Below are 27,369 nucleotides of genomic sequence, written 5' to 3'. Positions count from 1 at the left end.
AAAGCAAATGACTTCACCTCCCCACGCCTTATCTCCCTTGAACCTTTCTAGCGGAATTTAGAAAAATGAGGACGTTCAACTAAGAAAACATTTGTGTCCACACAGAAAAGGGACAATAAAAATGGAATGTGTGACTGCTTCTTATGCTTCTTGCTGGTCTCCTGGGGCCAGGACTCCATTTGAGCAAAATCATCTTAGTAGTGTCTCAACAGACTCAAAAATATTCACTGATGTGCATAGGACACCGGCTGGCTCCTGAGTCAGCCATTCCCTGTCTCTACACCTGTTCTTGAGGCACTGGACACCTTCCAGCATCGCTCACATGCACATCACTCCCAGGCCTCGGGCTTCTAACCCTACCTAATTTCTCATCCTCCCTCGAGTTTTCCATCTCCAGTTACCCCGGGGATGGCTCTACTTGGATATATGCAGAGTTAATACGCAGGCACTGCTTTCAGCATCCTCCTCTCCCAGGGTCTCCCTCCATCAATGGTACCAGGTTCTCCAGGCTCAGAGATTCATTCTTCTCTGCCTCCCGTGTCCAATCAGTCCCCATGGCCTGCTCATTTTCTTTGTTATCAATACCTTCCTTTTTATTTCTTTAGTTTCACTCTTAATCCAAGACTCACTACACCTCATCTCTCAGTTTTTGGTAATGCCTTCCATCCTGTCTCGATTCCTCTGATCTCTGTCTCCTATTTTCTACACACAGCTGCCAGGTCAATCAGAAAATACCTTCCTCTTGCCTGCCATGTAAATTCTGGTTCCCACAGCAGGGCTTTGACCTTTTATCTCTTCTCCCTACTCCATCAGCCTCACAAGCTTCTTCTGCCTGTTGTTCCCCTAACATGGGCCTTGTCCTCCAGCAAAGCTCATTTGTGTTCAGGCTCCAACACACCACTTGCTTGTCCCTATGGTTGGCATACCCGAAGAATTAAACAAACGGATGGGTACATGAGACAAGTGCATTTACCCACACCTCAGCTCTCTTCTGCTCACTCTGTCCCTCACCACCGTAATCAGAGCGAAACACATGCATTCATACAGTCTTCGGAAATGATCTTCACAGCTTGCTGCTATTCAGAACTGGTGTTATTCTTCCCTAGGTTCATGTTTCAGATATATGAACTGCAGTTTCATATGTGTGTTCTCCTTCCTCATGGCAGAAATTGCGAGCTGTTCACCAGACCCAGCTCCTCTTCTTGGAGGTAACTGGGCTCCATTTCCCAGGCTCCTTCATAGATCCTTAGATGTGGTCATGTAACTGATAGACAGTGGAATGTGAGTGGAAGTGATGTAGGCCACTAATAGGCTGTAAAGGCTCAAGACCAGGTGATACATACCTAGGGTGGGGAAAGGCAAGGAGCAAGTGGCCTTGGGAATCAGGTATTGAAGATGGCAGAATCACCACCAGTCTGGGCCCTTAAATAATAAAGAGAGTTGGTCACTGACATGGAACATGCAGAGAAATAAACTTCTGTATTTCTGGAGCCACTGCAATTTTGCGGGATCTTGTTATACAGCAGCTCAGCCCTCCCTAAATAATTCATTCCTCAACTGGATTGCCAGTGCCCTGATTAGCTGCAGTTTCATGAGCACTTAGGCCTACACTTGGATGTGAATCAGAATCACAGAAAGGCCTCAGGGTAAGACCAGGTAATCCGGCAGAAGGTACAAAGGCAGGTGGGCTAGGTTGAGCTGTGAGATTCATCATGAGCATGGATGCAGGTTGAATCACAGACAAGGAGGAAAACATTTTAAAGATTTTTTTTTTATTTATTCATGAGAGACATTGAGAAAGAGAGAGAGAGAGAGAAGCAGAGGGAGAAGCAGGCTCCCAAGGAGCAGGGAGCCCGATGTGGGACTCGATCCCAGGACCCCGGGATCATGACCTGAGCCGAAGGCAGACGCTCAACCATCTAAGCCACCCAGGCGCCCAGAGGAAAACATTTTAGAAGAATTAACGTGTGGTCAGTGCTGGACTAATGAGGCAGAAGCTGAGAGAGTAGATTAAAACAGCACCAGTGATCCTTCTCATTGGCTTCAATTCTACTGCTAGGTCTGTGAAGAACACAGGGTTCTATTCCAGAAAAGCTTAGGCTTTTCTGCCAATCATACCTGGTAAACCTTTGGGAGTCTTATTTCCACAGGTTCCTGGTTATTTCCTTATCTGTGCCATCTCCCAGGATCAACACAAGGTTGGGTCAAATTACAGTCTTCTGAGCCCCTGTAATAACCCTCCTTACTTCTCTCTCCTGGGCCCTTGGTTGGGATTGAAGTCCTGACAGCTGGGCTTTGGACCAGGGCCTCAATTCCATCCCATTGCCAAGGACAAGCTAAGTGGAAGAAGACTGAAGAGTCTGTCCTGAACCTCCAGATTAGACCCCCTTCCAGGTACTGAGCGGGCACAGGAAGATCTCAGAGGCTGGTTGAGGGGCACACTGGAGAAACATTTTGGCAGTGAGTGTGCCGAGGCAGAGGAGAAAGGCAGTGGAGGTAGGATGTCTTCAGAGCCCTGAAGAGCCGGAATTTTTAGACTTCAGGTTCATTCATTCATTCATTCATTGAGTAAACACTTAGAGAATACCCACTTAGTTTCAGAAACTATGTATGTAGAATTTTGATGCTACAGAAGAATCTAAGTAGTACACCCATTTTTTTATAAAGTCAAATGGAAACTAAGAGCAGGTATATGACCATATCTCTCTACCACAAGGTCTTCGCTTGTTGAAACTGTCGACATTTTATACAAAATATTTGGCGTGGGCCACTTTGAGGTCCCTATCTTTGCAGTCCAAGGCTGGGAGGGGATGAGGTGGGAAGGGAGAAGCACAAGTAAAAGCCATGATCTGTGGGTAAGGATCATGCCCTCCCAGGAGGTCCAGGTGTAATTCACAGCCTAAGAGTCTCTGATGCAGCAGCTGGTAGAAGAGCAGATCAGAGAGCTGAGACTGCTCTTGAAGGAAGATTCTTGCTACTGCAGCAATCTGGTCAGCAACACAAAATCAAGACAGGACTGATGGACAGCATCATTTCCTGGGCAAAAGGTCAGGGTGGTCTGTATCCCCACATCAAAGCTAAAATTCCAGTTTTAATGATCAGACCTTGGCCCTCCAAGTCAAGAGTTAGGGGTATATTTTGTCTGCAAGATAAGGGCGGTGGTGAAGAGAGACCATCATGTGTGACCAGAGCCAGCACAAAAGGATATCTAGCTCCCTCCACTTGTCACTGGGTCTCAAGGGGAGCCTTTCTTGCCAGTGATATTCCTGGGGGATCAAGTCATTCAGCTCTGTGACCAGCTTATGGCAGGTTAGAGCTTCACGACCCTGTGAAGAAACATCTTGGACTCCATATTTGTACAACCCAGGTCAATGATGCTTTCTTCACTTCTAGAAAAATATGCTCTTGGGAAAGGAATCCTTAACCTTAATCACTCTAGGGTAAGTGACTTTGATGATGCAATATCGTGTTCATTCTAGGGATGTTTATACTTTAACCAGCCATGAGGACTCTTTATTGCAAAGAATGGATCCATCAGGTTAGAGAAGTATTCAAAGAGAAGGAACGTAAGTCTAATAACTGGGCTTTCCCACATGTTCCCCATTCACCAAATGGACATATGTAGGGAGGGACTGGAGTGAGGGCTTATGGGATTACATGTACTGGAAAGAGGTATGAAAAAGAAGCTAAAGACAAAGGTCTGCTCCTGCCTTCAAGATTAACTACCTGTAGGACAAGGGCCAAGCCATCTAGCCTTTTTGTGATATTTCTACTTATGGATAAAATTAGAATAACAATACCTTCTACTCTTACATGGGAATTATGAGGATCAAATAAGGTGATAGATGTAGACAATTCTACTAAATACATATAAGTACAAAACATATTATTGTGTTAATGTTGCTGGGAATGTGTGTGTGTGTGTGTGTGTGTGTGTGTGTGTTTGTTAAACAGTGATGTAGAAAGCCACACAGTATCAATCAATAGTTCTTAGCTTGGACCCCCTCAAGCAGCAGAAAGTAACTCTTCCCACAAAGAAAAGCAAAAGGCCCAAGGTGACCCAGAACACGCATGGGGGACAGGGAATTCAGGTCAGTGAAAGCTGACATGCCAAGATAAATCAAAGGTAATCCACAGTAAATGAGTAAAATAGACAAGGATTTATGGAATTCATGTTGGTGTTTTTTTTTTTTAAATAGCTCCCCACAGAAATAACTAATAAAGTTTTGCTGCTTAAAGTGAACTTCAGAAAGCAGAAACTGGGAATCACCTCCAAATATTAGCCAATGCACTAAAACAAGAATGCCAATTCCAAGGCAAAGCAGGCTAGAGGGGTGACAGAAACCAGGGGTGTGAAGCAAAACCAGTCTGTGGCCTAAAATAAAGTGTAATTAAGGAACGTCATCAGGGCCGCCGGCTGACTACTGAGGATGGGGACGGTCAGAGCTGTGCCGTCCATGGCATGAGATGAGCAGCATCCCAGCCCGCGTGGGTAGGGGCAGTGCCAGGTCAGAGCATCAACACTCAGGACACGGGACGCGAAGACAACTCCCCTTCAGGAGCACCTAGAGAAGCTTACCGCTCCCCAGCTGAGGCTGGTGGGGATCCTAGTGACCTCCCTGGGAAGGGCTGCCCCAGACACCACAGAGACCCTGACAGCTCAGCGCCCTCCAGGCCCACGCGGACTCAGGCAGCAGAGGAGCTTGTCTTTAACAGAGAACAATTCTCCATTTGAGAGGTTAAGAAAATAAAGGAGGGGGCGCCTGGGTGGCTCAGTTGGTTAAGCGACTGCCTTCGGCTCAGGTCATGATCCTGGAGTCCCGGGATCGAGTCCCACATCGGGCTCCCTGCTCAGCGGGGAGTCTGCTTCTCCCTCTGACCCTCTTCCCTCTCGTGCTTTCTATCTCTCAAATAAATAAATAAAATATAAAAAAAAGAAAATAAAGGAAGTGACTGACTTGCTTTCCATAACCTGCTTGTACCCTACATGTGCTTCACGATTTCAGAAGCAAATGGAATGCAAAAAAAAAGCATAATTGTAGTTAAAAAATTCAGAAAGAGTTTCAAATGGATTACTTTTGTTCCTTGGAATCTGTGGGGCCAGCTTCTGTCTTTCTTTAGTCTCTGGCCTGATATTTAGCAAGAGACAAGGGACCACAGAAATCACAAATGAAAGCTTCTAGAGAGCAATATATGGTGAGCTGTAATATGTTTACTTATGAATTAGCCTTTAATCAACAGATTTAATATTAATTAATAATTCATAAGCTGTTCCTGCATAGAAATGACATAATTATGTTTCTGAATCAACCCAAAGTGTCCACTGCAACATGTGTAAAATGTTAATTAGTAGTGAGATGTAGTTAGGAAAAAAAATTCTTTTAATTATGTAATAAGGCTCATTAGAATGGGTAATCAACAAAGCTGCCAAATTAGTCCTCTGGTGGCATTTTTCTATATATAGCAAATAAACTTTTGTTTGTAAAAAATGTGCGTCTGAACAGATTTTAAATTGCTTTCAAGAAGGGAGCAGTTACAGAAACAGTTAGAAATGACCTTGTAATCTTTCAATACTATGAGTCAGTAAAGGTGGCTCAGATAAAGGGAGAAAAATTCTCAAGTATTCCCCCCTTCCATATTTGAACAAATGCTTAAAACCTCCACTGGGTTTGAATCAATGTTGTGCTATCTTTTGGAGACCCCAGCTGTTCCTGATAGAGTTCAAGTCGCAGGAGCATTATTGTCAATAAGGTAGTGATACAGCACCTATTGAATACAGAATGCCAAAGAAATAGAAAACACGATCCCTGCCTTTTATTGACAAGACTTCAAAACCTGAGTCTCCATCTATCTCACGGGTGTGAATGCCATGGCCAAGGACTCCTCAATCCACATACTCATGAACAAAAATGCAACTCCATCCACTCATTCGTCATTCATTCATTCATTCATCCATCAAAAACATACTGATTGCTTTCCATGTTCAGGCCCAATGCCAGGAGCACAAATATGATCCAGGCACGACCTTTGTCCCCAAGGGGTTCTCAGGGATGGTTTGAGGAAGAGACTTGGCCTTTGAAAATCAGACCATCCTGGACTCTCTTACACTGTAGTCCCAGCCTCACCACATCATAGTCACGTGAACTTGGGCAAATAACTTTTCTGAGGCTGTTTCCTCATCTACATGGGGCGGTCTTCTCTACTTTGTGGGGTTCTTTAAAGGTTCCAGTGGGATAACAAACATGAGGGGCTTCACCCCATGCATGGCAGAAGGCAGTGCACAAAGACTGGCTCTTCTTCCATCTATTACATCTTGGATGGTGGTAGTCTGTCAGCCTGAAATTAATACACATTATGATACAAAGATAATGGATTTTAAGGAATTGTCTATGGCATTTAATTCAAATTAATGAACATTTGTATTAAGTGCTGCAGTGGATACAAGGAACAGAATGGGAAAAGGTCTAACCTCTCCTGCCAGGAGTGTCAAATCTACTTCTCCTTGTCTTGGGCCCTCCACCCACACTTTCTGCCCACCTTGCTGGTCCTCATCCCACCTATGACTTTGTTTCCATCACACCATGATCTGTGATCAGTTCTCTAGCCCAGGATGCATCCCTCTGCCCCCATTTGTCACTCCACCCCTCAAACTCCTAGCTCCTAATCTCTGCTGCCCATCCAGCCTGCAGAGGCCAGATCCATAAAACCCCCGTAGGAGCTCAGGTCAGAATTTTCTAACCTCAACAGAGGGTGGAAATTCCCTCCCTCCCCCACTGTACCATGGTCCTTTCCATTAGGAAGCAGAGGAAGAATACAGCTCTGCAGGCCCAGGTGCTCCAGCCGAGGATAGGAAGTACAACCCTTTGGCCAACTCCAGGTCAGCCTCTGAGGGTCTTCTACCAACTTGTTCCCACCAAATAAGTGCCTAGTTAGCCCCAGAAGGGTTGGGGAGCTTTCAGGCCCACCTCCAGATGAGTAGAGAGTTTCAGCAACTGAGTGGGGGTGGTTGGAGGGGTCTGGGCCACCTTCTGATATACAGTGGCTCAGAGTGCCTGGCTCGCAGAGGGTGCTTAATATGTGCGAAATGTACAAATCCATGATTCTGATATGCCAGGCACCCGTTATGTACAGGCCTAGCCCAAAGCTGGGAACAGCCAGAGCTTAATCACCCAGCTTAAGCAGACTTTCTGAGACCCACTCTGCCAGGAGGCTGCCAATTGTCAAATTTCACAGCTCCAGCAGAGACACTGATCCATTTGGGGGCATATGAGTTCATTGTGACAAATGCCTGAACTGTAATGAGATGAGGCTGCCATAGCGGACACATTCCAAGACTGAGCAGGGATCCATCCAGGAGGAGTTTGGCCAGGCTGAAATGTATTCGTCCTTGCCTGGAGGCAGCGGCCAATGCTACTGAGATCTCCTGACCATGGTCTCTTGCTGCCAGGATATGCCTGGTTTTAAAAAGAAAGGTCAGAGGCTACACAGAAAAACCATGAGGTCAGCACCAGACCAGGGCAAGGGCAGAAATACCCTGAGTATGTTGTTAGGCCTCAGCCAGTTCTACTACTTGCCCTCCTTACTTACAAATTGCTTTTTTTTTAAGGGCATAATAAACACTAAGGATAGATTGAATAGACAGACGGATGGAAAAATGGATAGATTATATATAGGGAAAGGGAAGGGATTTTAAAGCATGACACTTTCCCAGAGGTATGAACATTTAAAAATAAAATATAGGGGAGTCTGAGTGGTTCAGTCAGTTAAATGTCTGACTCTTGGTTTCAGCTCAGGTCATGATCTCAGGGTCGTGAGATGCAGCCCCGCATAGGGCTCTGGGCTAAGCGCAGAATCTGCTTAAGATTCTCTCCCTCTCCTTCCTCCTCTGCCCCTACCCACCCCCCACCGCACCCCCCGCTTGCACACACGCATGCACGCACTCTTTCACGCTCTCACACACTCTCTCTCTCTCAAATAAATAAATAAAATCTTGGCTCTGCCCTCACAGGGAGTCTGCTTCTCTCCCTCTGCCTCTGCTCTTCCCCCACCCCCTGCACACAGGCTTTCTCGCTTAAATAAATAAACAAACAAACAAATAAATCTTTAAAACCTTTTTAAAAAATTTAAAAATAAAATATAAACCTTTAAAAAGGAAAAACTTCTATATGGAAACCCCGGGGACATCCCAAATTTGCCAGCCAGCCCTCAAACACAGGTTTTCTGACTCCAAATCATCATCCCAGGCTGCACTTACACAGGGCATTACAGCCTCAGGGAAACAAATGTGGATAATCAGGTACTACTGCTTTAAGAAATAACTTGCAAGACACAAAACCTGTGGGAGAACCAAAGATGAGTTAAATAATCTGGGGGCAATGACAATAGCATCCAGAAGATTGAGACAAGTAACACTACATTTTTTGACTCCTAAAATCATTTCCCAATAACCCAAATTTAGCTTAAATCTACACAGCAGCTGCTGATAGTATCATGTAATTCTCCAGAGGCGCCTCCTTCTGAAGAGAGAAATTTAAATAACTGTATCGAATCCTGGTGAACTCTGGCCATTAGAAATGACCTTGAGGCTAATCAGACCTCCATGTTCTATATGTAACAGACACCCAGAAGTGCTATATATGTTTGGGTGGGCTCCTCCTGGAACTGCATCCATTTTCAAGCTGTAAAACCATGGCAACGATTTCTATAAAATCTGGATAACTCTGGTTTGTAAACATGCTATTGGTTTTCATTAGGATGGATCACATTACGAAGCTGGCTATAAAATCTGAAATGAGCAACAGTGACAGACTCTTCCCTGACAGCCTCCTCAATATCCACCCCCAGGGTCACTGCAGGTACTGAGTTCCAGTCATGGCACATGTGACATTTTTGCTGTCCCAGTGTAGTGACCAGAGTCATATGAACTTGGGGCACTGGTTGGCTCTGTAACTCATATGTTAGCTAGGGTTTCATACCCAACTAAGATGTAGATGAGGTGGATTCACACCCTTTTACCGAAGTCCAAAAGGTCTCTCCTCAAAATTTCTCAGCTCCCCACAGGCTTATACTTTATACTGTTCTTAGTCTCCAATTCCCTGCTTGTACTGAAATTTTTTCAGTCTGTATCCCTTGTTCTCCACTCTGGAATTGATCCAAACTTGGTACTCACTCTCCAAAATCCCTGCCTTCGAAACAAGTTCCAATCATTATATTTATTATTGGCAACTAAGATTTATTGAATGCTTATTATATGTCAGACTCCATCCAAAGCACCTGTGTGCAGGATATTTGATCCTCCCAACAACCCTTTGAAAGATATCCACAACTGTTACCTGTAGCAGAATGAAGATTTGAGGATCACAGGAAGGGGCATCACATTCTACACAAAAGAAAAACAACATAAAAGTGTGTCTTGGTCAGTCTGGCTGCCCCGGTCTTCAGTTTCTCATAGGCAACCCCATCCCTGCTCCCCCATCTTGCTCACTTCTACTCTCTCCTATCCCAAACTTCTCAGTTATTCTGTCTGAGATTAGTCTGGGAACCTCTTTCTTATGCAGGGAAGTTCTGCTGCTTCAGAGCACCTACTCCCAACCCCACATGTACAAATGACTGTGGTGCTCAATTGAACAAGTTGACTTGGTCTCCATAGCAATGTCTTTCCTGAGAAGGTATCTGGGGTTATAAACAGCAGGTTTGGTTAATATTGTTATTATGGCTTTTCTGTTGTTGAGATACCTGTAAGGCCCAAGAAACCAAACCAAATATCAGGAACAGAACTGGAATGATTTGTGGACACTTGCAATATATTTAATTCTTTTACATATATAGTGCATTTTCATGTTCTAAATTCAAAGAGGTTCACGACGATACATAGTGAGAAGTCTCCCTTCCACCCTGGTCCCCAGCCAGGTCCTCCCCCTGAGGGCAACCAATTTTACCAGTATATTCTAGGGATATTTTAGGCATCTATGAATAGGCCAATTTAGATTTCACCCTTCCTCTTTTTATTTCAGTGGTTTTAAAATGGTAGCATGCTATGCCACTGTTAGGCACTTTGCTTTTCTCACTCAAAAACAGCTCTTGGTGGTCACTCCAAATCAGAACATAAAGAGTTCTGTGTTCCTTGTTACAGCTGCATAGTATTCTCTTGAGTTCCATAATATATAAGCCAGTCCCCAAAAAAGGGACATTTAAGTTGATTTGAATGTTCTGTTATTATAAACTATAATTAATAACTTACAAACTACAATTAATAACTTACTATATCATCTCACACATGTGCAAGGAAAAACACCTTTTAAAAAGTGCTATAGAGGAAAACAGAATCTATCTGCAAAACTCAATAGATATAGCAGGTCTCTCACATCTCACAAAAAAGAAAGCATATTCAAGTGCGTTCCCTCATCTTTCCTCCTCTCCCTTAGCTTCTTTACCCGTCTCTCGCTTCCCTCCAGTCTCGGAGGAAGGCTTGCCGCACGAGTGATGGCTTCTCCATCAGGGGTCCTCTTCCATTTTGCTCTCTGCACAATCCCTCCCTCTGAACCCTTTCCTTCCCCTCAGCCTACAAATATGCTAAGTCTGCCGAAACAGAAAACCAACCATCCAACCAACACCCTCCTGACACTGTTACCTCACTGTTGTCTAGCCTGCTTTTTAAAAAGTGAATAGTTGTTAAGCACTCATTATGTGTCAAGCACCATTCTTAGCTCTTTATGTGGATTAACTCATTTAATCCCCAACAATGCTATAAGGAAGGTAACGATATTATCTTGCCCATTTTTTTACAAACGAGGAAAAGGGCACAGAGAAGTTAAGGGACTTACCCCAGGTCACACACTGTAGGTGATAGAGCCAGGGTTTGAACTGAACACCCTGACACAGAGTTCATAAGCCTGATCTCTACACTCGCCCTTTGCCCCCACACTTCTCGACAGAGTCGTCCCCACCAGTGCCTCTGCCTCTCACCTCTGTGTCACCCCTCCATTCTTACTTGACCAACTTCCACCCTTGCTATTCCACGGAAACTTCCGGAAAGCTACTAGTGACTTCCTAAGCACCAAACCTGAAGAATCCTACTTTACAAACATTAGTTTCTAGTCACTCCGCCCAACAAATAGAAAAAAATACAAATGTAGTAAGACATAATTCCTACTTTCAAGGAGCTAACAGTTTAGTAGAAGACTAAACAAGGTCATCACGAAACAATGTGATCTGTGTAAAAATAAAAATATGCACAAGATGTAGGAGAGTGTTCACTCCACCCTGAGTGGTCCAACATGTTTTGTGGAGGGGTGGCACCTGAACAGCATTTTGAAGGGTAAATAAGCATTTTCCAGGCATATGAAAGTGGAGAGAGTGTTCTAGAAAGACTGTGAAGGACAGTTTGAAAGACTCTGGTTCAATATTGCAGGAAATAAGCATCACTTGAGTCTAAGAAGAGGAGGGTGAGGGTGACTGATAGAGAACATGATGGAAGAAGAGGCTGGAGAGAGAAGAAGGGCCTTAAATGTCCTACAGAGGAGCTTGGACGTCACACCAACAAGGAAAGGAGCTGGCACGCTACCTCAAGTCCTTCCTAATCAACTCAATTGCCCTCAGAATTCCTGTGCCTCTTACAAGCCTAGTTCATGCCCTGTTTCAAAATACTATAAAAATATGCCAACTGGTTTCTCCATCTCCAGTGTTCTCTCCACTCTATATGCCATTACCAGGCTAATCTTTCTGCTGGTAGGATATATGCTACATCCCTGCTCAATCACTGCTATGATTAATTTCCCATGGTTTTGTGAACTTGATTTAACTCAAATCTGGCATTCTAGACCCTCCGTGACTGAATCTAAGTCCCTTCTATCTTGTTCCCAACCTGTCCTCTGCCTATCCTACGTTCCAGTTAATCTCGTCTCCCAGCTCACCCTTGTCCCCATCCAGAGCATTTCTGCTTAGGAAGCCCTCCTGGCCTCATTTTCCCATGGTAGCTCCTCTAGAACCCTCCTCCTGGACCCTGGCCCTTCCAGGAGCAATTTACTCCTCTTCCAGACTCTTACGGTGTTTTATCTGTACCTCTCTTTTGGCTTAGTTATTTATCTGTTTATTCACTCAACGTTTGTCAAGCATTATTTGAGATCTACTATGTACCAAACACCGTACTAAGTACTGAGTATGCAGAGATGACCAAAACAATTTTGACACATACCCCTGGGGACATCTGGCAACATCTAGAGATATTTTTGGTTGTTGCAACTGGAGGGAGAAGGGTGCTATTGGCATCTAGTGAAGAGAGGCCAGGGATGCTGTTAAACAGCCTACAAAACATACAACAGCCCCCATGACAAAGATTTATCTGGCCCCATATGTCAATAGTGAGGAGGTTAAGAGAGCCTGTTAAAAACAAAAACAAAAACAAAAACACCTTGGGGTGGGGGTGGGGGTGGAATCTGTGTATTGTTTTGTTTAGTATCCTCCAAAATAGGCAACATAATGACTTGATACATAGTACCTCTTAAATATTTGTAGGAATAAAAATGGCACCCTTAGGATGTAGGAAAGGGATAAGTTTTAATTAGGAAAAGCAATAAGAAATATTAGTTAATTTCAGAGGGGAAATCATAGCCTAAACTTCCTTGCTATGTGTATGGTAAATTAAGTTAGTATTTTATGTTCCATTGTTGTGTTTTCTTCATTATAATATTTATCATATAAATCCAGCAACTTACATAACTCATTGGGAAAGCAAGGGATTAATTAGGCAATTTCAAGATGCATAAATACATTAATATTAACAAAATATATATGGTGTTGAGGGAGCACATTAAGGGACATAAATCAAAGATAATATAACAGAGCAAACTTGCCAGTGGAAAACAGGCTTGTAATGTCTAGAACTATTCTTTTGTATTTAATAGTGTGACAGATTCCTGGCACAATCCTCCTATTCATTATAGGGCTATTAATTTCATCATACGCACCTTGCGTGAACCTGCTCTATTGCATTTGTGATTATAATGTGAAGGGTCTTAAGAGGTCACTGCCATGGCAATGACTTGGCATCCACAGCTTTTGAAATTGTTCCTGTGCACAGAGTGAAGACAAACATCTGGCAACGGACGGGACTCAGGATGTGCTAACAGAGGTCTGCACACAGACATGGATTTTGGGGTCGGGCTAATTGGAAGCTCCAGCCAAGTCCACATAAATGAAGGATTTTCCTGCCCAGCTGTCCGAGGAAGATTTGACTCAAAGGCATACATCCTTAAAACTCTAGCCTTAGAAGCATACCAAGATTTGACCTAAATTGACCCTTTTATTTTACAGGAGTGAAACTGAGGCAAAGGAGTTGATGTGGGCTGCCAAAGGCAGAGAGCTGGCTAGCAGATGCCTGGTTTGGGGGCCTCCTGACTTTACTATGTCTCTCTGAATTATCTCACCATTATATTCTTCCGATTTTAAATATATCTCCTACTATTGAATGGAAATTTTACTTAATATACCTGTTGCTAGTCACTTATCTCTTTATTTCACGTATTGTTTGATTTCAGCAGCATTTTATAGTTCAAAGTAGTGTTGTATATATTCCTTTAACCAAAAACAGATGTGTGAATATATTGATTTGCTCATTTGTTGATGTCTAATGGTCAGTGTATATATAGCAGCCAGTTTCAAACCAGGAAAATGGAAAGTATTCCAGATATTTGAGGGGGTTTAATAATACAGGCAACTGGTTACAAAGGTGATGGAGGGATTGGGGGGGCTCAAAATACAAAATACTCAAAGATAAGTAACCACAGAAGCCCTAGAGGAGCTAAGGGGAAATGATGTCACCACGGCTCTCGTTCACTGAACCTGGCTGTTGAGCAAGAATCAGGAAAGACACTCGCTGCCCACTGACATGGCTTTCATTGCTCTTAGTGCTGCCCAGAACTGGAAAATAAAGTACCTTCTCCCCTTCTCCCAGCTTTTACTCTCCCATCAGTACCTCCCACTGGCAGAATCGAATAAGCCAACTGGCTAAAATGTCTGGGAAATGTAGTTTACAGGCTTCCTGCCCCAGAAGTAAAGAGATGGATAAAGAAGTATTAAGCATGGGCTCAGTGACCGGAGACAGTATCTGGTACACCCACCAATTGAAAGTTGAGCTTTAGCTTGTGTATCTTCTGTTAGAGCAAGCTGCTCATGTATTTAAAAACGTACCCTTTGTTGCTCCCATATCTGCCAATCCCCATCCTCTTTATTCCTATTTTCTTTATTTTTTTAAAGATTTTATTTATTAATTTGACAGAGAGAGAGAGAGCACAAGCAGGGGGAGCGGCAGAGGGAGAGGGAGAGAGCAGGGAGCCTGACCTGGGGCTCCATCCCAAGACCCTGAGATCATGACCTGAGCCGAAGGCAGTCGCTTAACTGACTGAGCCACCCGGGCGCCCCACTATTCCTGTTTTCTTTCCTTCCTTCTTCACAATCTATGTGCTAAGCAATGTGCTTGCCATTGGGAATGCAGAAGGAATCCGACTGTGTTCCTACCCCCATGAAGGTTATATTCTGGTGGAAGGTAAGACAAACAAACATTTTGAGCTCTCCCTAATTCCTTCCTTTTCTTGTTATTGTTCTTGTTTTCCCATGTCTAACTCTCCCAGGATAGTAATTCCTTTATTTACATGACATACCAATGCTGCTTAATATCCATGCTTTAGAACACTGTCTACACTTCTACAGCGCATATAAAAAATTGTCTAATGGAGTGCTCTTCCAAAATTAAGAGGGCACTAGTTAATGAGTGTGTGTAATTTCCAGAAATAGGTTTGAATTTCGTAGTCTTATCCTGTGACTCAGATTCAAAGTTTTCTGTATCTTCATTGTAATCAATTTGAAGGGTAAAAATAAATAATAGATTTTGTTAACAACAAAGAAGTCAGAACCATTCTTTATAGAGTTTTCTCACAGATCTTCTCTGAAAAATGCATATAAACCAATTTGTTCGCTGATTCAACTAAATTTATGATGATTAGCAGTGCACTGATGCCTGGTGCTGAGTACACAGAAGAATCCAAGAGTCAGTGCTCTCCAGGAGCTTGTGGCCTCGTGGGGGAGGCAGACAAGAGAATGTACAGTGACATCGCAGGGTATAAAGTGCCACATGATGGGGTAAGCAGACAAAGAGAAGGGGGACCTACGTCAGCCTGAAGGCTCAGGGAAGGTTCAGATGGACTGGAAGGGGGCATACAAGTCGAGTGAAAGTGAAGAAGGGGAGAGAAGGCCTTTCAACATGGGGCACAAAGACAGGGGCGTCATGAGACAGGTGTGGAGGAGAGGCAGAAATGACTTCCCCGAAGAATAAATGTGATAAAATGGTTGCCAGCAGGAGGTGGGTTATGGAAGGATTTAAACACTGTGCAAAAAGGCTTCATTCTGAAGGAAGTGAGCCACCCCCCAACTTCAGGGCAGAGAATAAGATTGGTCTGGGAGCCCATGGGTGGAGGGTGGACTGGAAGGGATTCAAAATGACAGAGGGATCTGCTGAAGGACATGGGATGGGAGGCCTAGCTGAGAAGTCACACGGATGAGAAATATATAAGCTGAAGGGGCAATAAAATACAGTGAAAAGAGGAGAGCCGTGAAAGCAGAAGAAAGGTCTAGGATGATCCCCAGGATACAGATCTGGGAGGCCAGCAGGCAAGGGATCCAGTGAGCAAGGTAGGGGTACAGGAGTTGGACAAGTTCGAGGGCAGGGAGCGGGCTAGCGGGGGGGGGGGGGGAGGGGGAGGGGAGGAGTCCAGTGCTCCACATGTTGAATTTCCAATGCCTAGGAAGCATCCCAGCATTTGGTGGGAAATATAGAGATGGAGCTCTGTCTACATGGCTTTGGGAGTTACCTGTTTTATAGTGAAGCCACAGATGTGGAAGAAATCACACCGGGAAAAGAGGAGACCGAAGATAAATTTCTCCAGAACCTCAATATTTAAAAGATATACAGAGTAAAAGAAACAAAGAAAACTGGCAAAGAATGGTTGGAACTGCAGGAGAAAAAGAAATCTGTGTGCTCTCTGCCTCATCTCATGAACCTGCATCCTCTGAGTTGCTTTTGGAAACTAGTGGACCATCCTTCCACTTCCAATTCTTCCCTGAGTTCTATTAATGGTGTCTTCAAAGTGTACTACAAACCTGTGTGCCACTCACTAAACTACTGGTAGCGACTGGGTCCTGGTTCAAGCCACCATCTGCTTTCCACTGGACTATGCGATGTATAGTCCCTAATCCCCTTCCTGCCCAGCTGGAACCCACAGAACCTGCGTGTTTTGCTCACATAGCACAACAGCAGCTTATTGAAGGAATGGATGATTGAAGGAATGAAGGTGGCACTGCCTAAGAGTACAAAGAAATCAAGAAAGTATTCTTTGCATTAGGCATTCTGGAAGACACTGATGAGGAGTAGTGGAAGGTATCAGTGGTTATGCCTAAGTCCCTGTGATGTTAGGGACAGTGATTACTATTACTCTCTGTGACAGAGTTACTCCCGTATCTTTAGGCAGAAGAGCTGAAATTAAACTATTTCTTAAGGTTGAGAATAAGCCCTTAGCTATTTACTCTCCCGTTCCCATTGAGAATGGGGAATTTTGGCTGGATGGACACAAATGTCCATTATACCCACTGCCTCATGCTTTTAAGGAAATCACAGCTTTAACGGCCCAAATCTTGAATCTTCCTTATGGATCTTCTTCAATCTCTCGCTAAAATGTTGATATCCCATAAAATTTAAATGCCCTTAATGAGACCCAGTACCAAACCCACTGCACTCCTAACATCCAATTTCTATGTTACATCCTAGCAACCTTGAGGAAGTCAGGTAAGGAATTCTGCACCCTCTACATTCGGACTAAAGGAGTAGTAGCTTTCACAGCGGAAAATCTGCCTCACTGGGTAAATGTCTGCCAGACCATTACTGCACCTTTCTGCAACCTTTATGAGGTGTGGAGTGCGTTTTAAGAGAAAAAAAAAAATCTCCTAACAGGATTTCTCTTGAGTCAATTGCTGGAGCTGGCAGAGACAGAGACTGAGTTGATGAGGAGGGAGGGAGGGGGCTCTGCTGTAGGACTGGAGCTTCATTAGTGCCTGGCAACACAGACCTCATGGAAGGCTTGTGGGGAGGCTCCCTAGGATTCCCAGGTCTGGGGACCATCTCCAGAAAAAGATGAGTAAACAAGTGTGTGTATCAGTGCCGGAGTCGGCATGCCTGGGCAAGAACCGCGCCCGATATTTATTGTTCTGCCGCTGTTTCCCATTATGGATGTCCCCTGAAGGCTCTAGGAGTGGGCACAATTTTTCAGACAGAAATTTAGTAACTCAATTGACATCCACCTAGGCCCCGTGGCAAGCAGGAATAAAGCTTGTTTTCCCTCAAAGTGACAACACAGTGATAAATAGGTCTCCTGTCTCTCCCTCTGTTGTAATACTCACCCTCTGGCCCTGCCGGGTATGAAAACTGTTTCCAGTAGCACCTTGCTAGAAAGAGGCATGTAGAAACCCTGTTCTCCCCAACTGCACTCAAAGGAGGCTGGAGGCACAGAGCTGGATTTGGAGCTTTGTGACTATTGACAATACCAGGTTTTCCTCCAGGTCTTTCCATCCGGGAAGAAAACCCAAAGACTGTCAGTATACAATGTAACCCTCCATCTCAGCCGCACTGTGAGGAAAGTGACTCGCCTCCAGGGTGAGGTGAGTCGGAACAGCTACAGAGTAAACCCAGTGAGGGAGAGGGCCCAGAGAGGAGATGCTGCTTTGCCAACAGGCACTGAGGATGGTAGCAAAGAAATGGGGTCCTAGCAGGCGTTCCATTCTCCATAGTGAAGACAGATGGCAACCAGTCTCCCCAAGACCCTGAATTTGTTCCAGACTGACTTTCAAAGGCCACAGAGATTCTCACAGAAAAGCCCTAGAGTCCTGGGCAGGTGCCTTAAAAGCAGCTTTGTGCAGAAGGAAAGGGTGCTTCCTGCTCTTTGCTGATAGCGCTGTGACCCAGGATTCTCATGTCTCGGGAGTCTGGGCTTTGAAGTATTGCCATTTTAGTGGTAACAATAGACCAACCAGCAAACTAAGAAGGTGCCTCCCTGGCTCACATCCACTCAGTGTCAGGAAACCTTCCAATTCTGTCTCCCTGCCAAGCCCCTCTTAGGTCTTAACTGCCGATTTAGGGAGGGTGCTGTGTGTTCATGAACAAATCCAGGCCCTGTTCAGCTGCGCTCTGTGGTTTAACCCTGAGCCCACTTCAGAATCACTCAGAGAGCTCTGAAAGATATAAACATTCAGATATAAAATCCACCTCCACTAGAGGTGGAGCCTGGGAATTCTACATCATTTTAACAAGAGCCTCAGATGCTTCTGACGCAGCCATCCAGAGGCTAGCTTTGAAACCACAATTCCATAAAAGGACGGACCCCAGATCTGAAGTCAAATGCCTTCTTTGCGACCAACTGACTAGATATTTTGACAAGCTATGGTAACATCTGCAGGCCTTAATTTCCTCATGTTTTTGATACAGGTAACCTACTGGCATTTTTAAAGCAGTGGTTAGGTATTTGTACTGTCTTGCTCCCTTCTAAAACCTGAGGACTCTTCATGAGATTTAGTGTCCCAAGAAGAAGAAAGTAGAGCTTTTGCAGCCACCGCCCCTTCAAAACAGGGTGAGAGCCGGGGCGGGGGATTGTGGCCTTTAAACTTCCAGGAACTCCTCACTTTCCAAGGCACCCCAGGTCTGGAGAGTTACAGGGAATCAGTGTTCTCTCCGCTATATCTTCCCATCACCCTCCTCCCTCACTGCGCAGAGAAAGACAGACAACTCAAAGAAAGGAAGCCACCTCATAATCCTACTAAGATGCATTTCCTTGGGGCACAAAAACCTCCAGGTGGCAGACAAAAGGACACTGAAATATCAGTGTCTGCAAAGCCCACTGGAATTGCCATAACAACCCTCCCATCCATTTCATTACGAGATACATTTCTAGCCCAATTATTTTTATGTTTGATAATTAACCATAAAATATGCAATTTGTGTATGTATATACATTGCTTTGATCAATAAGTGTGCTAATAATAATTCTATTGAGAATTTAACCCATAATAATTTTCTAACAAAGTGCTGTGGTGACCAAAAAATATGAACAATTTAAAATTTTCAATGTATATACATAGTTTTGTTGAAGAATGATGGGGTGATTAATAAAAGACTTTCAAGCATAAAAATATATCACATTAGGATAAAGTTCTGCGGGAGAAGTGAAATGGAAATACAATTTCAAGAAGAAAAAGAAACACTGTAAAACTTCCAACTGTTAAAAAAGATCTTGTTCATGTGTTTTTTGAACCATGGGTATTAAATCACTCTGGTATTTAGACTCCACTGGGTAAATGTAAAAGAATTCTCTAACAGTTGTATTCTAAAATGTCAGTATTTATAATATGCCAGAAATTACATCTTTTGCAACTCTTTAATTTACATGAAAAACATCTGATATCAATTTGAAAAGGTGGTCATGGCTTTGCAGAGGTTTTTGTGGGGGCACACAGAAAAGGACTTGGAAGACCGCTGGGCTATATCATAGGGTCGTCCTCTGCACCCATGGGGAGAGAATGCAGAGTGACCCAAAGACAATGGATGCCATGGCCCTCCCCAGCCCCAGGGATCAGGGCAAGACAGAGCCAGAGGGAGTGCTAGTCAGAGCAGTGTTCTCCCAGACAGGTGGGCCAACGCGGCTTCCTGGTCTCCCCATGTGCACGTGTGGCATTTAAGGATCCCGGAGTTTCCTGGGCTTACGGAAAGTGCTGAGTGATCACCCCCTAGAGCCTGCACAACAGCACAGGCGACCAGACTCCAACAGTGTGAGACACATGTGATTCTGGAAGCCCTGACAGATCCATTTACCCTCCCTGATCGGCTGGCCCACGGAGTAGAGCAGCAAGTGTCCAGAAGTCCCATCCCCTAACTGGGGAACCCCAGTGAGTCCTGCCAACATGCAGGACTGTCTTTGTGGAGAAGGGGTAAGCGGAGAACTCAGCAAGAGTACCTGATCATTAGGGAGAATGAGTCATCCAAAAGAGACTAATTAAAACAGCTCTGACAGGAAACTTAACTTAGAAAACCCTGACGGTTTAAACAGGAAAGAGGCCATAAACCAGAAGAGATTGAGGTGTTGTTAATTGGGAGGACTCAGTTTTGTGCTCCCCAGTGGGGTTGGGACTCATACAGAGGTTCAAATTGGCTGGAGAAAATAATTTACATTGTCTTTGTGCAGTGAGTGTCATGTGAGCAAATACGTCATCATCCAATTACACCTATAAAATGGAGTTAATGATATTCACCTTGCAGGGTTCCTGTAAGAATGAGAGAGAATATATAAAAGACACCCAGCACAAATGTGCCCCACGAAGGGCAACTATAACTGATATTATAAAGTCTGTCAGCCTCCACCACTCTCTATGAGGTGATGAGATTCCCCGACTATGGTCTCTGGGTCAGTGTTAAGCTGACCCCACCTTTGTGTGACACCAGCACTCTGGGTACTCAAGCCCACTTCTTATGGAGGTGGGAGGCCACCTCTCCTGTCACATTCTGGACATTATCCCTGGGTACCTGGATGCTGCTCTGGGCTGCAATATCATACAGATCCAGAGAGAAACCAGTTCTGAGAAAAAGTCCTAGGGCATTGTTATTAGCAGGACTGACCCTCAGGACAAGGTGTTCCCACAGAGTGCCCCATCCTCCCCACAAACAGGCCCTCAGGGAGCCCACCCCTGGAATCCCCTGATAAATCCAGCCCCCAGAGCATGCAGAACATGCAGCCCCAGAAGCAGACTGGCTGTCAAACTACTAAAACATAACTGCCCAGACCCTGTGCCTAACTGCGTATTTTTTCTCTCAAAGAGGGCCATCCAAATCAGAAGCAGTTCAGACTCCACAAAACCTGGATCTGCCCTGTCCAGATGCTATTTCTACTCTCTCCTGGTGATTAAAAGAAGAAAGAATTGGGGGCCCCACAAGATGCTTTTGTAAGAAATCCCTAACTTTGCCAGCAGTAAAGCACCTCCATGCACAGAAAAGCACTTTCATGTTAGATTTTCTCACCAAGTTCTCTCAGGTAATGAATTCACTGACCAAATATTATTAGGTACCCATCAAATACAAGCACCAGGCAGGTCCTCCCTGCCCATGCCAGGAAGATCCTGCAGCCAAGTAGGAGATATATGGTATTGGCACAAATCAAATCTAAAGGCACATTGTCTGAGCAACCCGCAAATTCCTCCCCCTGGCCAATGGTCAGCCTTGAGGCACCAGCCCATGCTCCCCTGCTGTGCCAACTCCTCAAGATCCATCAACTAAAGGGTTGACACAACAGATGTGGCTACAATGACTACTAATATTTTAGTATATCCCTCCTAGTTAATATTTTCCACCAGGTCCCTTCAGTTCTATTGGTCTTCATGAGGGACCACTAAACGAACCTAGAAATAGTGACCATTCTGATCATCTGGACAGAAAGCCCAGATGATGGGCACCTGGGTGGCTCAGTCGTTAAACGTCTGCCTTCGGCTCGGGTCATGATCTCAGGGTCCTGGGATGAAGTCCCGCATCGGGCTCCCTGCTCTGCAGGAAGCCTGCTTCTCCCTCTCCCACTCCCTCTGCTTGTGTTCTCTCTCTCGCTGTGTCTCTCTCTGTCAAATAAATAAAAAAAATCTTTTAAATAAAAAAGACCAGATGAGTTTGGATGACCCTTGGAATGTTCTCCAGCATGCCGCCATATATAGGTAGATCTTGCTTGAAGGAATATATCTAACTCTAAAACTTGGGTCTAAACAAAAGGCCAACTGGGAATTCTAATTCCTTTTATAGGATTGATGAAAGATAGGATTCAACAACAGTGTTCTCCTAATGCATCCATAATTTCCATCTATAATAATTAATTTATACACAATTGTTCAGGAACATGTCCATTGGCTAAACTGAGTTCAAGCATTCTGTTCATTCAACAAAAATTTATTGAATATCTACTAAATTGGGAGAGACTATTCTAGGTGCTAGCGACACAGCAGTGAACAAAACAGATGACAGTCATTTTCATGGAGCCGACATCATGACAAATGTAGGGGGAGACAACAAGCAAATACACAGTATGCTAGGTTGGGATAAGTGCTATATAAAAAATAAAGTTAAGTAAAAGGGGCATTGGAGTAACTAGGTAGTGAGTAGAGTACTATATAGGGAAGGCCACTCTGCTAGATGATGTCCGAGCTGTGAAGGTCTAGAGAGAGGAAAGAAAAGGGCAAATGCCTCGAAGTCAGAGCATGCTTAGTGTGTTTGAAGAACAGCAAAGGAGACTGGCGTGGCTGGGGCTTGGTGCAGCTGAAATCAGTCAACAAAAAGGAGTATGGAAGGCCTGACTTGGAGAATCAGCCAGGACTTACGACTGAACTTCCTGGAGCAGGCCATTTGTTCTTAAATAGCTCTTGATAATGCCCAGCATATAGGCAGGACCCAGAATTGACCTGACTCTTCCAGAAAATTCAATCATAAAATGCTAAACCAAGTTTAGGAACTCTAAACACATTTTAGATTAAAAAAACAATTTCCTTCCAATATCCTGTAACTTGACGCCGGGATTTCCACGGCAAGCTGGACGTGGTACACAATGCTTCCTTCTCACTGAATAAATGTGCTGTCGGCTGCCCAGGCTGAGAGGGGAAAGGATGGTGCTCTCACATACTTCATTCCACTCTGTTTTTGATTAGGTCTTTGTGTTGCACCACCAACCCCCAGAAGACTCTCTGATACACCAGCTGCTGACAGCCTGGTATGCAATATTCATTGGAAAGGTTATGCTATGACTCTGACCTCCAAATTCCCCATAATAAATGTGAATGGGCTAGGAAGCAAATTAAACCCGACCCGGCATCATTCCTTATCCAAAGAGCAGGATTCTTCAGATTCCCACTTTCTCCTTTGATGACTTACTCAGTCTTTATCCTACCTTTAAAGAAATTCAAATAACATCAACAACTTTCAGGACTTATTTTTCCCCCTTTGTATCTCTGAGGAATTCAGTTACAGTGTATGAGAAAGGCCATGGATTCAGGACTCCTGGATTTTCTGCCACAGTGATGTCAAAGAAAGACCTTTTCTTCATGTGGGGCAGCTATAGGTCATGTGGCATGTTGGCTGTAGGACGTTATCAGGTAGCATCTCAGCAAGAGATAAAAACTGCTTATAGAAACTGCTCAACTAGGCAATCCATCTCCCACAAGGATTTTAGCTTCCTATCCAAACAAAAGAATAATCTGGAGGTGATTTAGTCAATAATGACCACAAATCCCAAAAGTTACAAGTTTTCAATTTGTTTTTTTAAAATGAAAATAGCTTCTATAAAATATAAATAATTCTCATTGTAGAGTATACTAAGGCAATCCAGGAAAGCATGAAGGAGAAAGTAAAATATATATATATTTCAACTGATATCATCACCCAGAGATGACTCATGTTAACATTTGGCGAACACTTATTGAGACTTCTTTTTATGAGTATATACACACACAATTTTACATAAATAGAATCGAAGCCAACTTAAAGATTTAGGACCCACTTTATTCCCTCTCAAGTATCATAGACAACTTTCTAAGTTATTAGAGACCTAAATTATTATTTTAAGAGATGCATAATATTCCATTATATGAATTGTGGGAGTCACAAAATTACTTACCTACACTCATGCATACAAAGAAATAATGGCTTCTTTATGGGTCATGAATGGACCCATTCACCAACCAGTGGAGAAAAAAATAATTTAGTCCAAACTCTCAGAATCATCCCATATTGTAAACTGTCCCCAAAGGATAATATTCTTCTGTGGCAAAATGCTCAATCTCTCACATTCATGCCTCTCTCATGGCTTCTTTCAAAGAAAGCATCTGGCTATATGGCAAGAGAGGATACAGATCATGAGCCATTGCAGTGGAAAGGGAGAAGGATTCCCAGATGCATCTCCCTTGGGGCTTTCTGGATCCTAGCTGGGACTTCCAGTGTGTGGCAAGTCTTACCTGCTCCCTGAACTGAGGCTGCCGAGGTGCAACTGGCCATTTTCTTTTTGTTCGAGCAATAAGCAAAACCCACCCCTGCTAGAACCCACCACATACCACTGTGGTCAAGGCCATCCCCAGAATGGTATGGAGCTCCCAGGCAACTACATCAGACGTAGGGCTGACCAAGAAAACACACTTGAAAGGAGGCTCAGGATACTGTTAAAGACAGAAATTTTGTAAGCCTGGAGTGGCTGCCCAGTTATCCCATCCAGGGGGCAGGCCTGCTGTGGTCTCAGCCAATTGACCCTGATCTCAAAGGTCCCAATTCCAGTAGTTTCCTCCACCTGCCCAAACCTCTACCCTTTCACTGGTGCTCTCAGCCCCTCCATACCTCCTTGAGGTTGTAGTGTCTGGTACGTCCTTGGCCTAGAACCCTCTTGATAGTAGTGCCTGTGACCAGTAAAACACCATCCTGTTGGGTTTATAACTTCCCTAGAGGAGTCAGGTGTCCCACAACCTGTCTCCCTATCCTTTGTGGAGTCCAGAGTCCCCCATCAGAATCTTTCTCTCTGCTCTGTGTCTCCGTGGTACTTTATACTCACCCATCAAAGCACTTAGGACACTCAGCACACTTCCTCTTCTCAGCTGCAAGCTCCCATAAGGGTAGAAACCGTGTCTTCTGTATTCTCTGTTGAGCTCCCACCACCCCACCCAGGGCCAGAGGCATTATAGATGCTCAAAACACACTTGAGAAATGGACAAACAAGAGAACAAATGAAGAAATGTCTATATAAATGAGGCTCCTGCACCAGTGGGACCTCAGGAGGGCCATTTCTAGTAAGGAATGCTGTTTTATTTTCTGGGTCTGTCAGAACCCAGATAGGATCCCTGCACAGAATCTTGTTCCCACCCTGACATAAGCTTCACTGTGTCTGGACACCAGATTGGATACTAAAGAACAGGAGACAGGAGGAAGTCTAGGCGTTCAGAAACACACTGCTTTCTGACACCTAGAGAGAAAAAGAAGGCAGGAGGGGAGGGTGGGGGCAGGGAGTGGGGGAAGGACTGGAGGGAGGGGGAAGGAGGAAGAGAGTGCAAGCAAACCCTACAAGCAGCCTGGAGACCTGCCATGCTCCATCTCTGCCCTGCTCTCACATTATAGTGTCTTACACTTACTAAGAGGTGAGAATCTACCCTTCATGATTTATCAAACAACTCTAATAAGTACGTTTTATGGTCTGGGTCATATCCTTTCATGAGCCTCATTATTTAAAAACAGTTTTACAGCATTGAGAAAAGAAAATGTATCATAAATTGTTTTTCACTAAGTGTCAATTAGCAGTTCTGTTTAAGTACTGCTTCTAAATCCAAAGCAAGAAAGTTGTTTGTGCTAAATAATATGTTGCTATGATAGGGTAATTGTCAAAAAGATAAGTTCACATATTTTAATCCACTGAGATAAACTATAAAAGTCTTTGATTTTCATTACAAAAAATATTGTTTTGCCAACCTCTGAAAAAAATGCTTCTGGATTTCTCCCATTGTTTGTTTCCCTGATTTAAAAAAAAAAAAAAAGTTGCTGGGGCATCTGGCTGGCTCAGTTGGTAGAACATGCGACTCTTGATCTCAGGGTTGTAAATTCAAGCCCCATGTTGGGTATAGAGATCACTTAAAAATAAAATCTGAAAAAAAAAAGTGTTACTGATATTTTAACACAAGTGAAACATGTAAATATAATTGGCTCTCACCAGCAAATAAATCTGGAGTTGGGGGGCAGGGAGAGAATTAGGATTTTCCTTGTACTATGGAATAAGCTAGGAAAGTTTACTAGTTATCTTGCTTTATGACAAGTGCCTGTGCTCCAGATGTATCTACTAAAAAATCCCTTAAACTATCTTAGAGGTATACTTCTAAAGCAAAATATTATTCATTTCTAGCTTTTCGCAAGAGTAAAATACTGACATCTTTTTGCTGGATGGAGGTGGGGAGGTGTCATCCAGCCATGCCTTTATCTCCGACCCAGGGCAAAACTGACTCCAAACACACTGTCCCTCATGGCCCTCATTCATCTCTGCTTCAGCCTGATGTGATACTGGTCTACTCCCCACAGTGTCACCAGCACAGTGTCCCCGCCCCCACCTAAACAGCCTACATTGGAAATTCTGGGATGTGGTTACCTTCTCTTCCATTTGGATTGTCCTTCAATCTTGCTCTAATAAAACCTCATCCAGGAGAGCTACTCTCCAGCATCGTGCCCACAGCTAACAATACTGTGACGATGTATACTTAAAATATTCTGATGAGGGTATATCTTACAGTAAGTGCTCCTACCACACACACATATGCACAAAATAACAATAACAACAACAACAACAATGGGGGTAAGAAAAAAGGAAGTGATGGATAGATACATCTATGTCCTTGAAGGCGGGGATGATTTCACAGGTGTACACTTCTCCCCAAATGCAGTGAGTTGTGCACACTAAGTATACACAGCTTTTTCCATGTCAATCATACATCAATAAAATTGTTTTTAAAAAATTAAAAATTTTTCAAATTAAAAAACAACAACAACCTTGTCCATCCATGGCTCTCTCTCAGTTGATGGCCTAGCATAGCTGGCTGCTAAGATCATGTTAAATTTTTCTTCCTCCAAGACGACCACTACTGATCACAGGCTGTATAAAAATCAGCATTCTATTCACCCAGGAATAAAAGATAATCATTAAGAGGCATCATGCTATAAAATTCTACTTCCAGGCTTACAAATGCAAGTTATGAAAGATGGTACATCTCAAATTAGTAAGAATAAAGTGCTACTCTGGAAAGGCTTTACTAAAACCAAAGCTGATAACTGAGTTTATAGCTGGTCAAAATCAGTATTTTCATATTTAATAACAAAAGCAAAGAAATAGTGGCAACATAGAAGCCAAGAAAAGGTATTTTGGCAGAAGGGTCCAGATCTTAGAGTTAATGAAACTTTCCCTACACAAGCCCCATGAGCTTAGGCATCTTGATAACATCACAGATGGTATTTCAAAGCCAAAATGCAATCACAGAGCTAAGTAGTACATGTTTCATAACTTCAAGATTCAAAGGAGATTTCTGCATCTTCTCAAAAACCTTTGAAATAATTACGTAAGGATGTAATCACAATTTTCCACTCATAACATTTCTGGAGATGTTGTTCTGGTGTATCTCAAAGTTTTTGGAATCACGGTTTGAAACAATGTGATTTGATTAAGTGTGGGAAATTTTCCAGGGTGAGTACATTAGCATGTAATTCATGTTTTTATACACAGATTATGAAATGCACAT

At 43.7% G+C, this 27,369-nt stretch overlaps 1 protein-coding gene across 1 annotated transcript in view; it reads right to left on the bottom strand.

Moving 5' to 3' along the window:
• PELI2 (pellino E3 ubiquitin protein ligase family member 2) overlaps nt 1-27,369 on the bottom strand; it is a 470,538-nt gene that overhangs the window by 415,367 nt on the left and 27,802 nt on the right. The window contains exons 2-3 of the mRNA XM_073895263.1: nt 24,166-24,267; nt 9,333-9,379 (exon numbers count right to left, since the gene is read on the bottom strand). The gene's annotated coding sequence lies outside the window, so the exon portion shown is untranslated. The remainder of the gene's footprint in view (nt 1-9,332; nt 9,380-24,165; nt 24,268-27,369) is intronic.

The sequence above is a fragment of the Callorhinus ursinus genome, unplaced genomic scaffold, assembly GCF_003265705.2.
Source record: "Callorhinus ursinus isolate GAN/ISIS: 27379988/994484 unplaced genomic scaffold, GSC_fseal_2.0 scaffold8, whole genome shotgun sequence".
Taxonomy (NCBI): domain Eukaryota; kingdom Metazoa; phylum Chordata; class Mammalia; order Carnivora; family Otariidae; genus Callorhinus; species Callorhinus ursinus.
The sequence above is the reverse complement of the archived record's forward strand: the minus strand, read 5'-3'. Positions and strand labels throughout refer to the sequence as shown.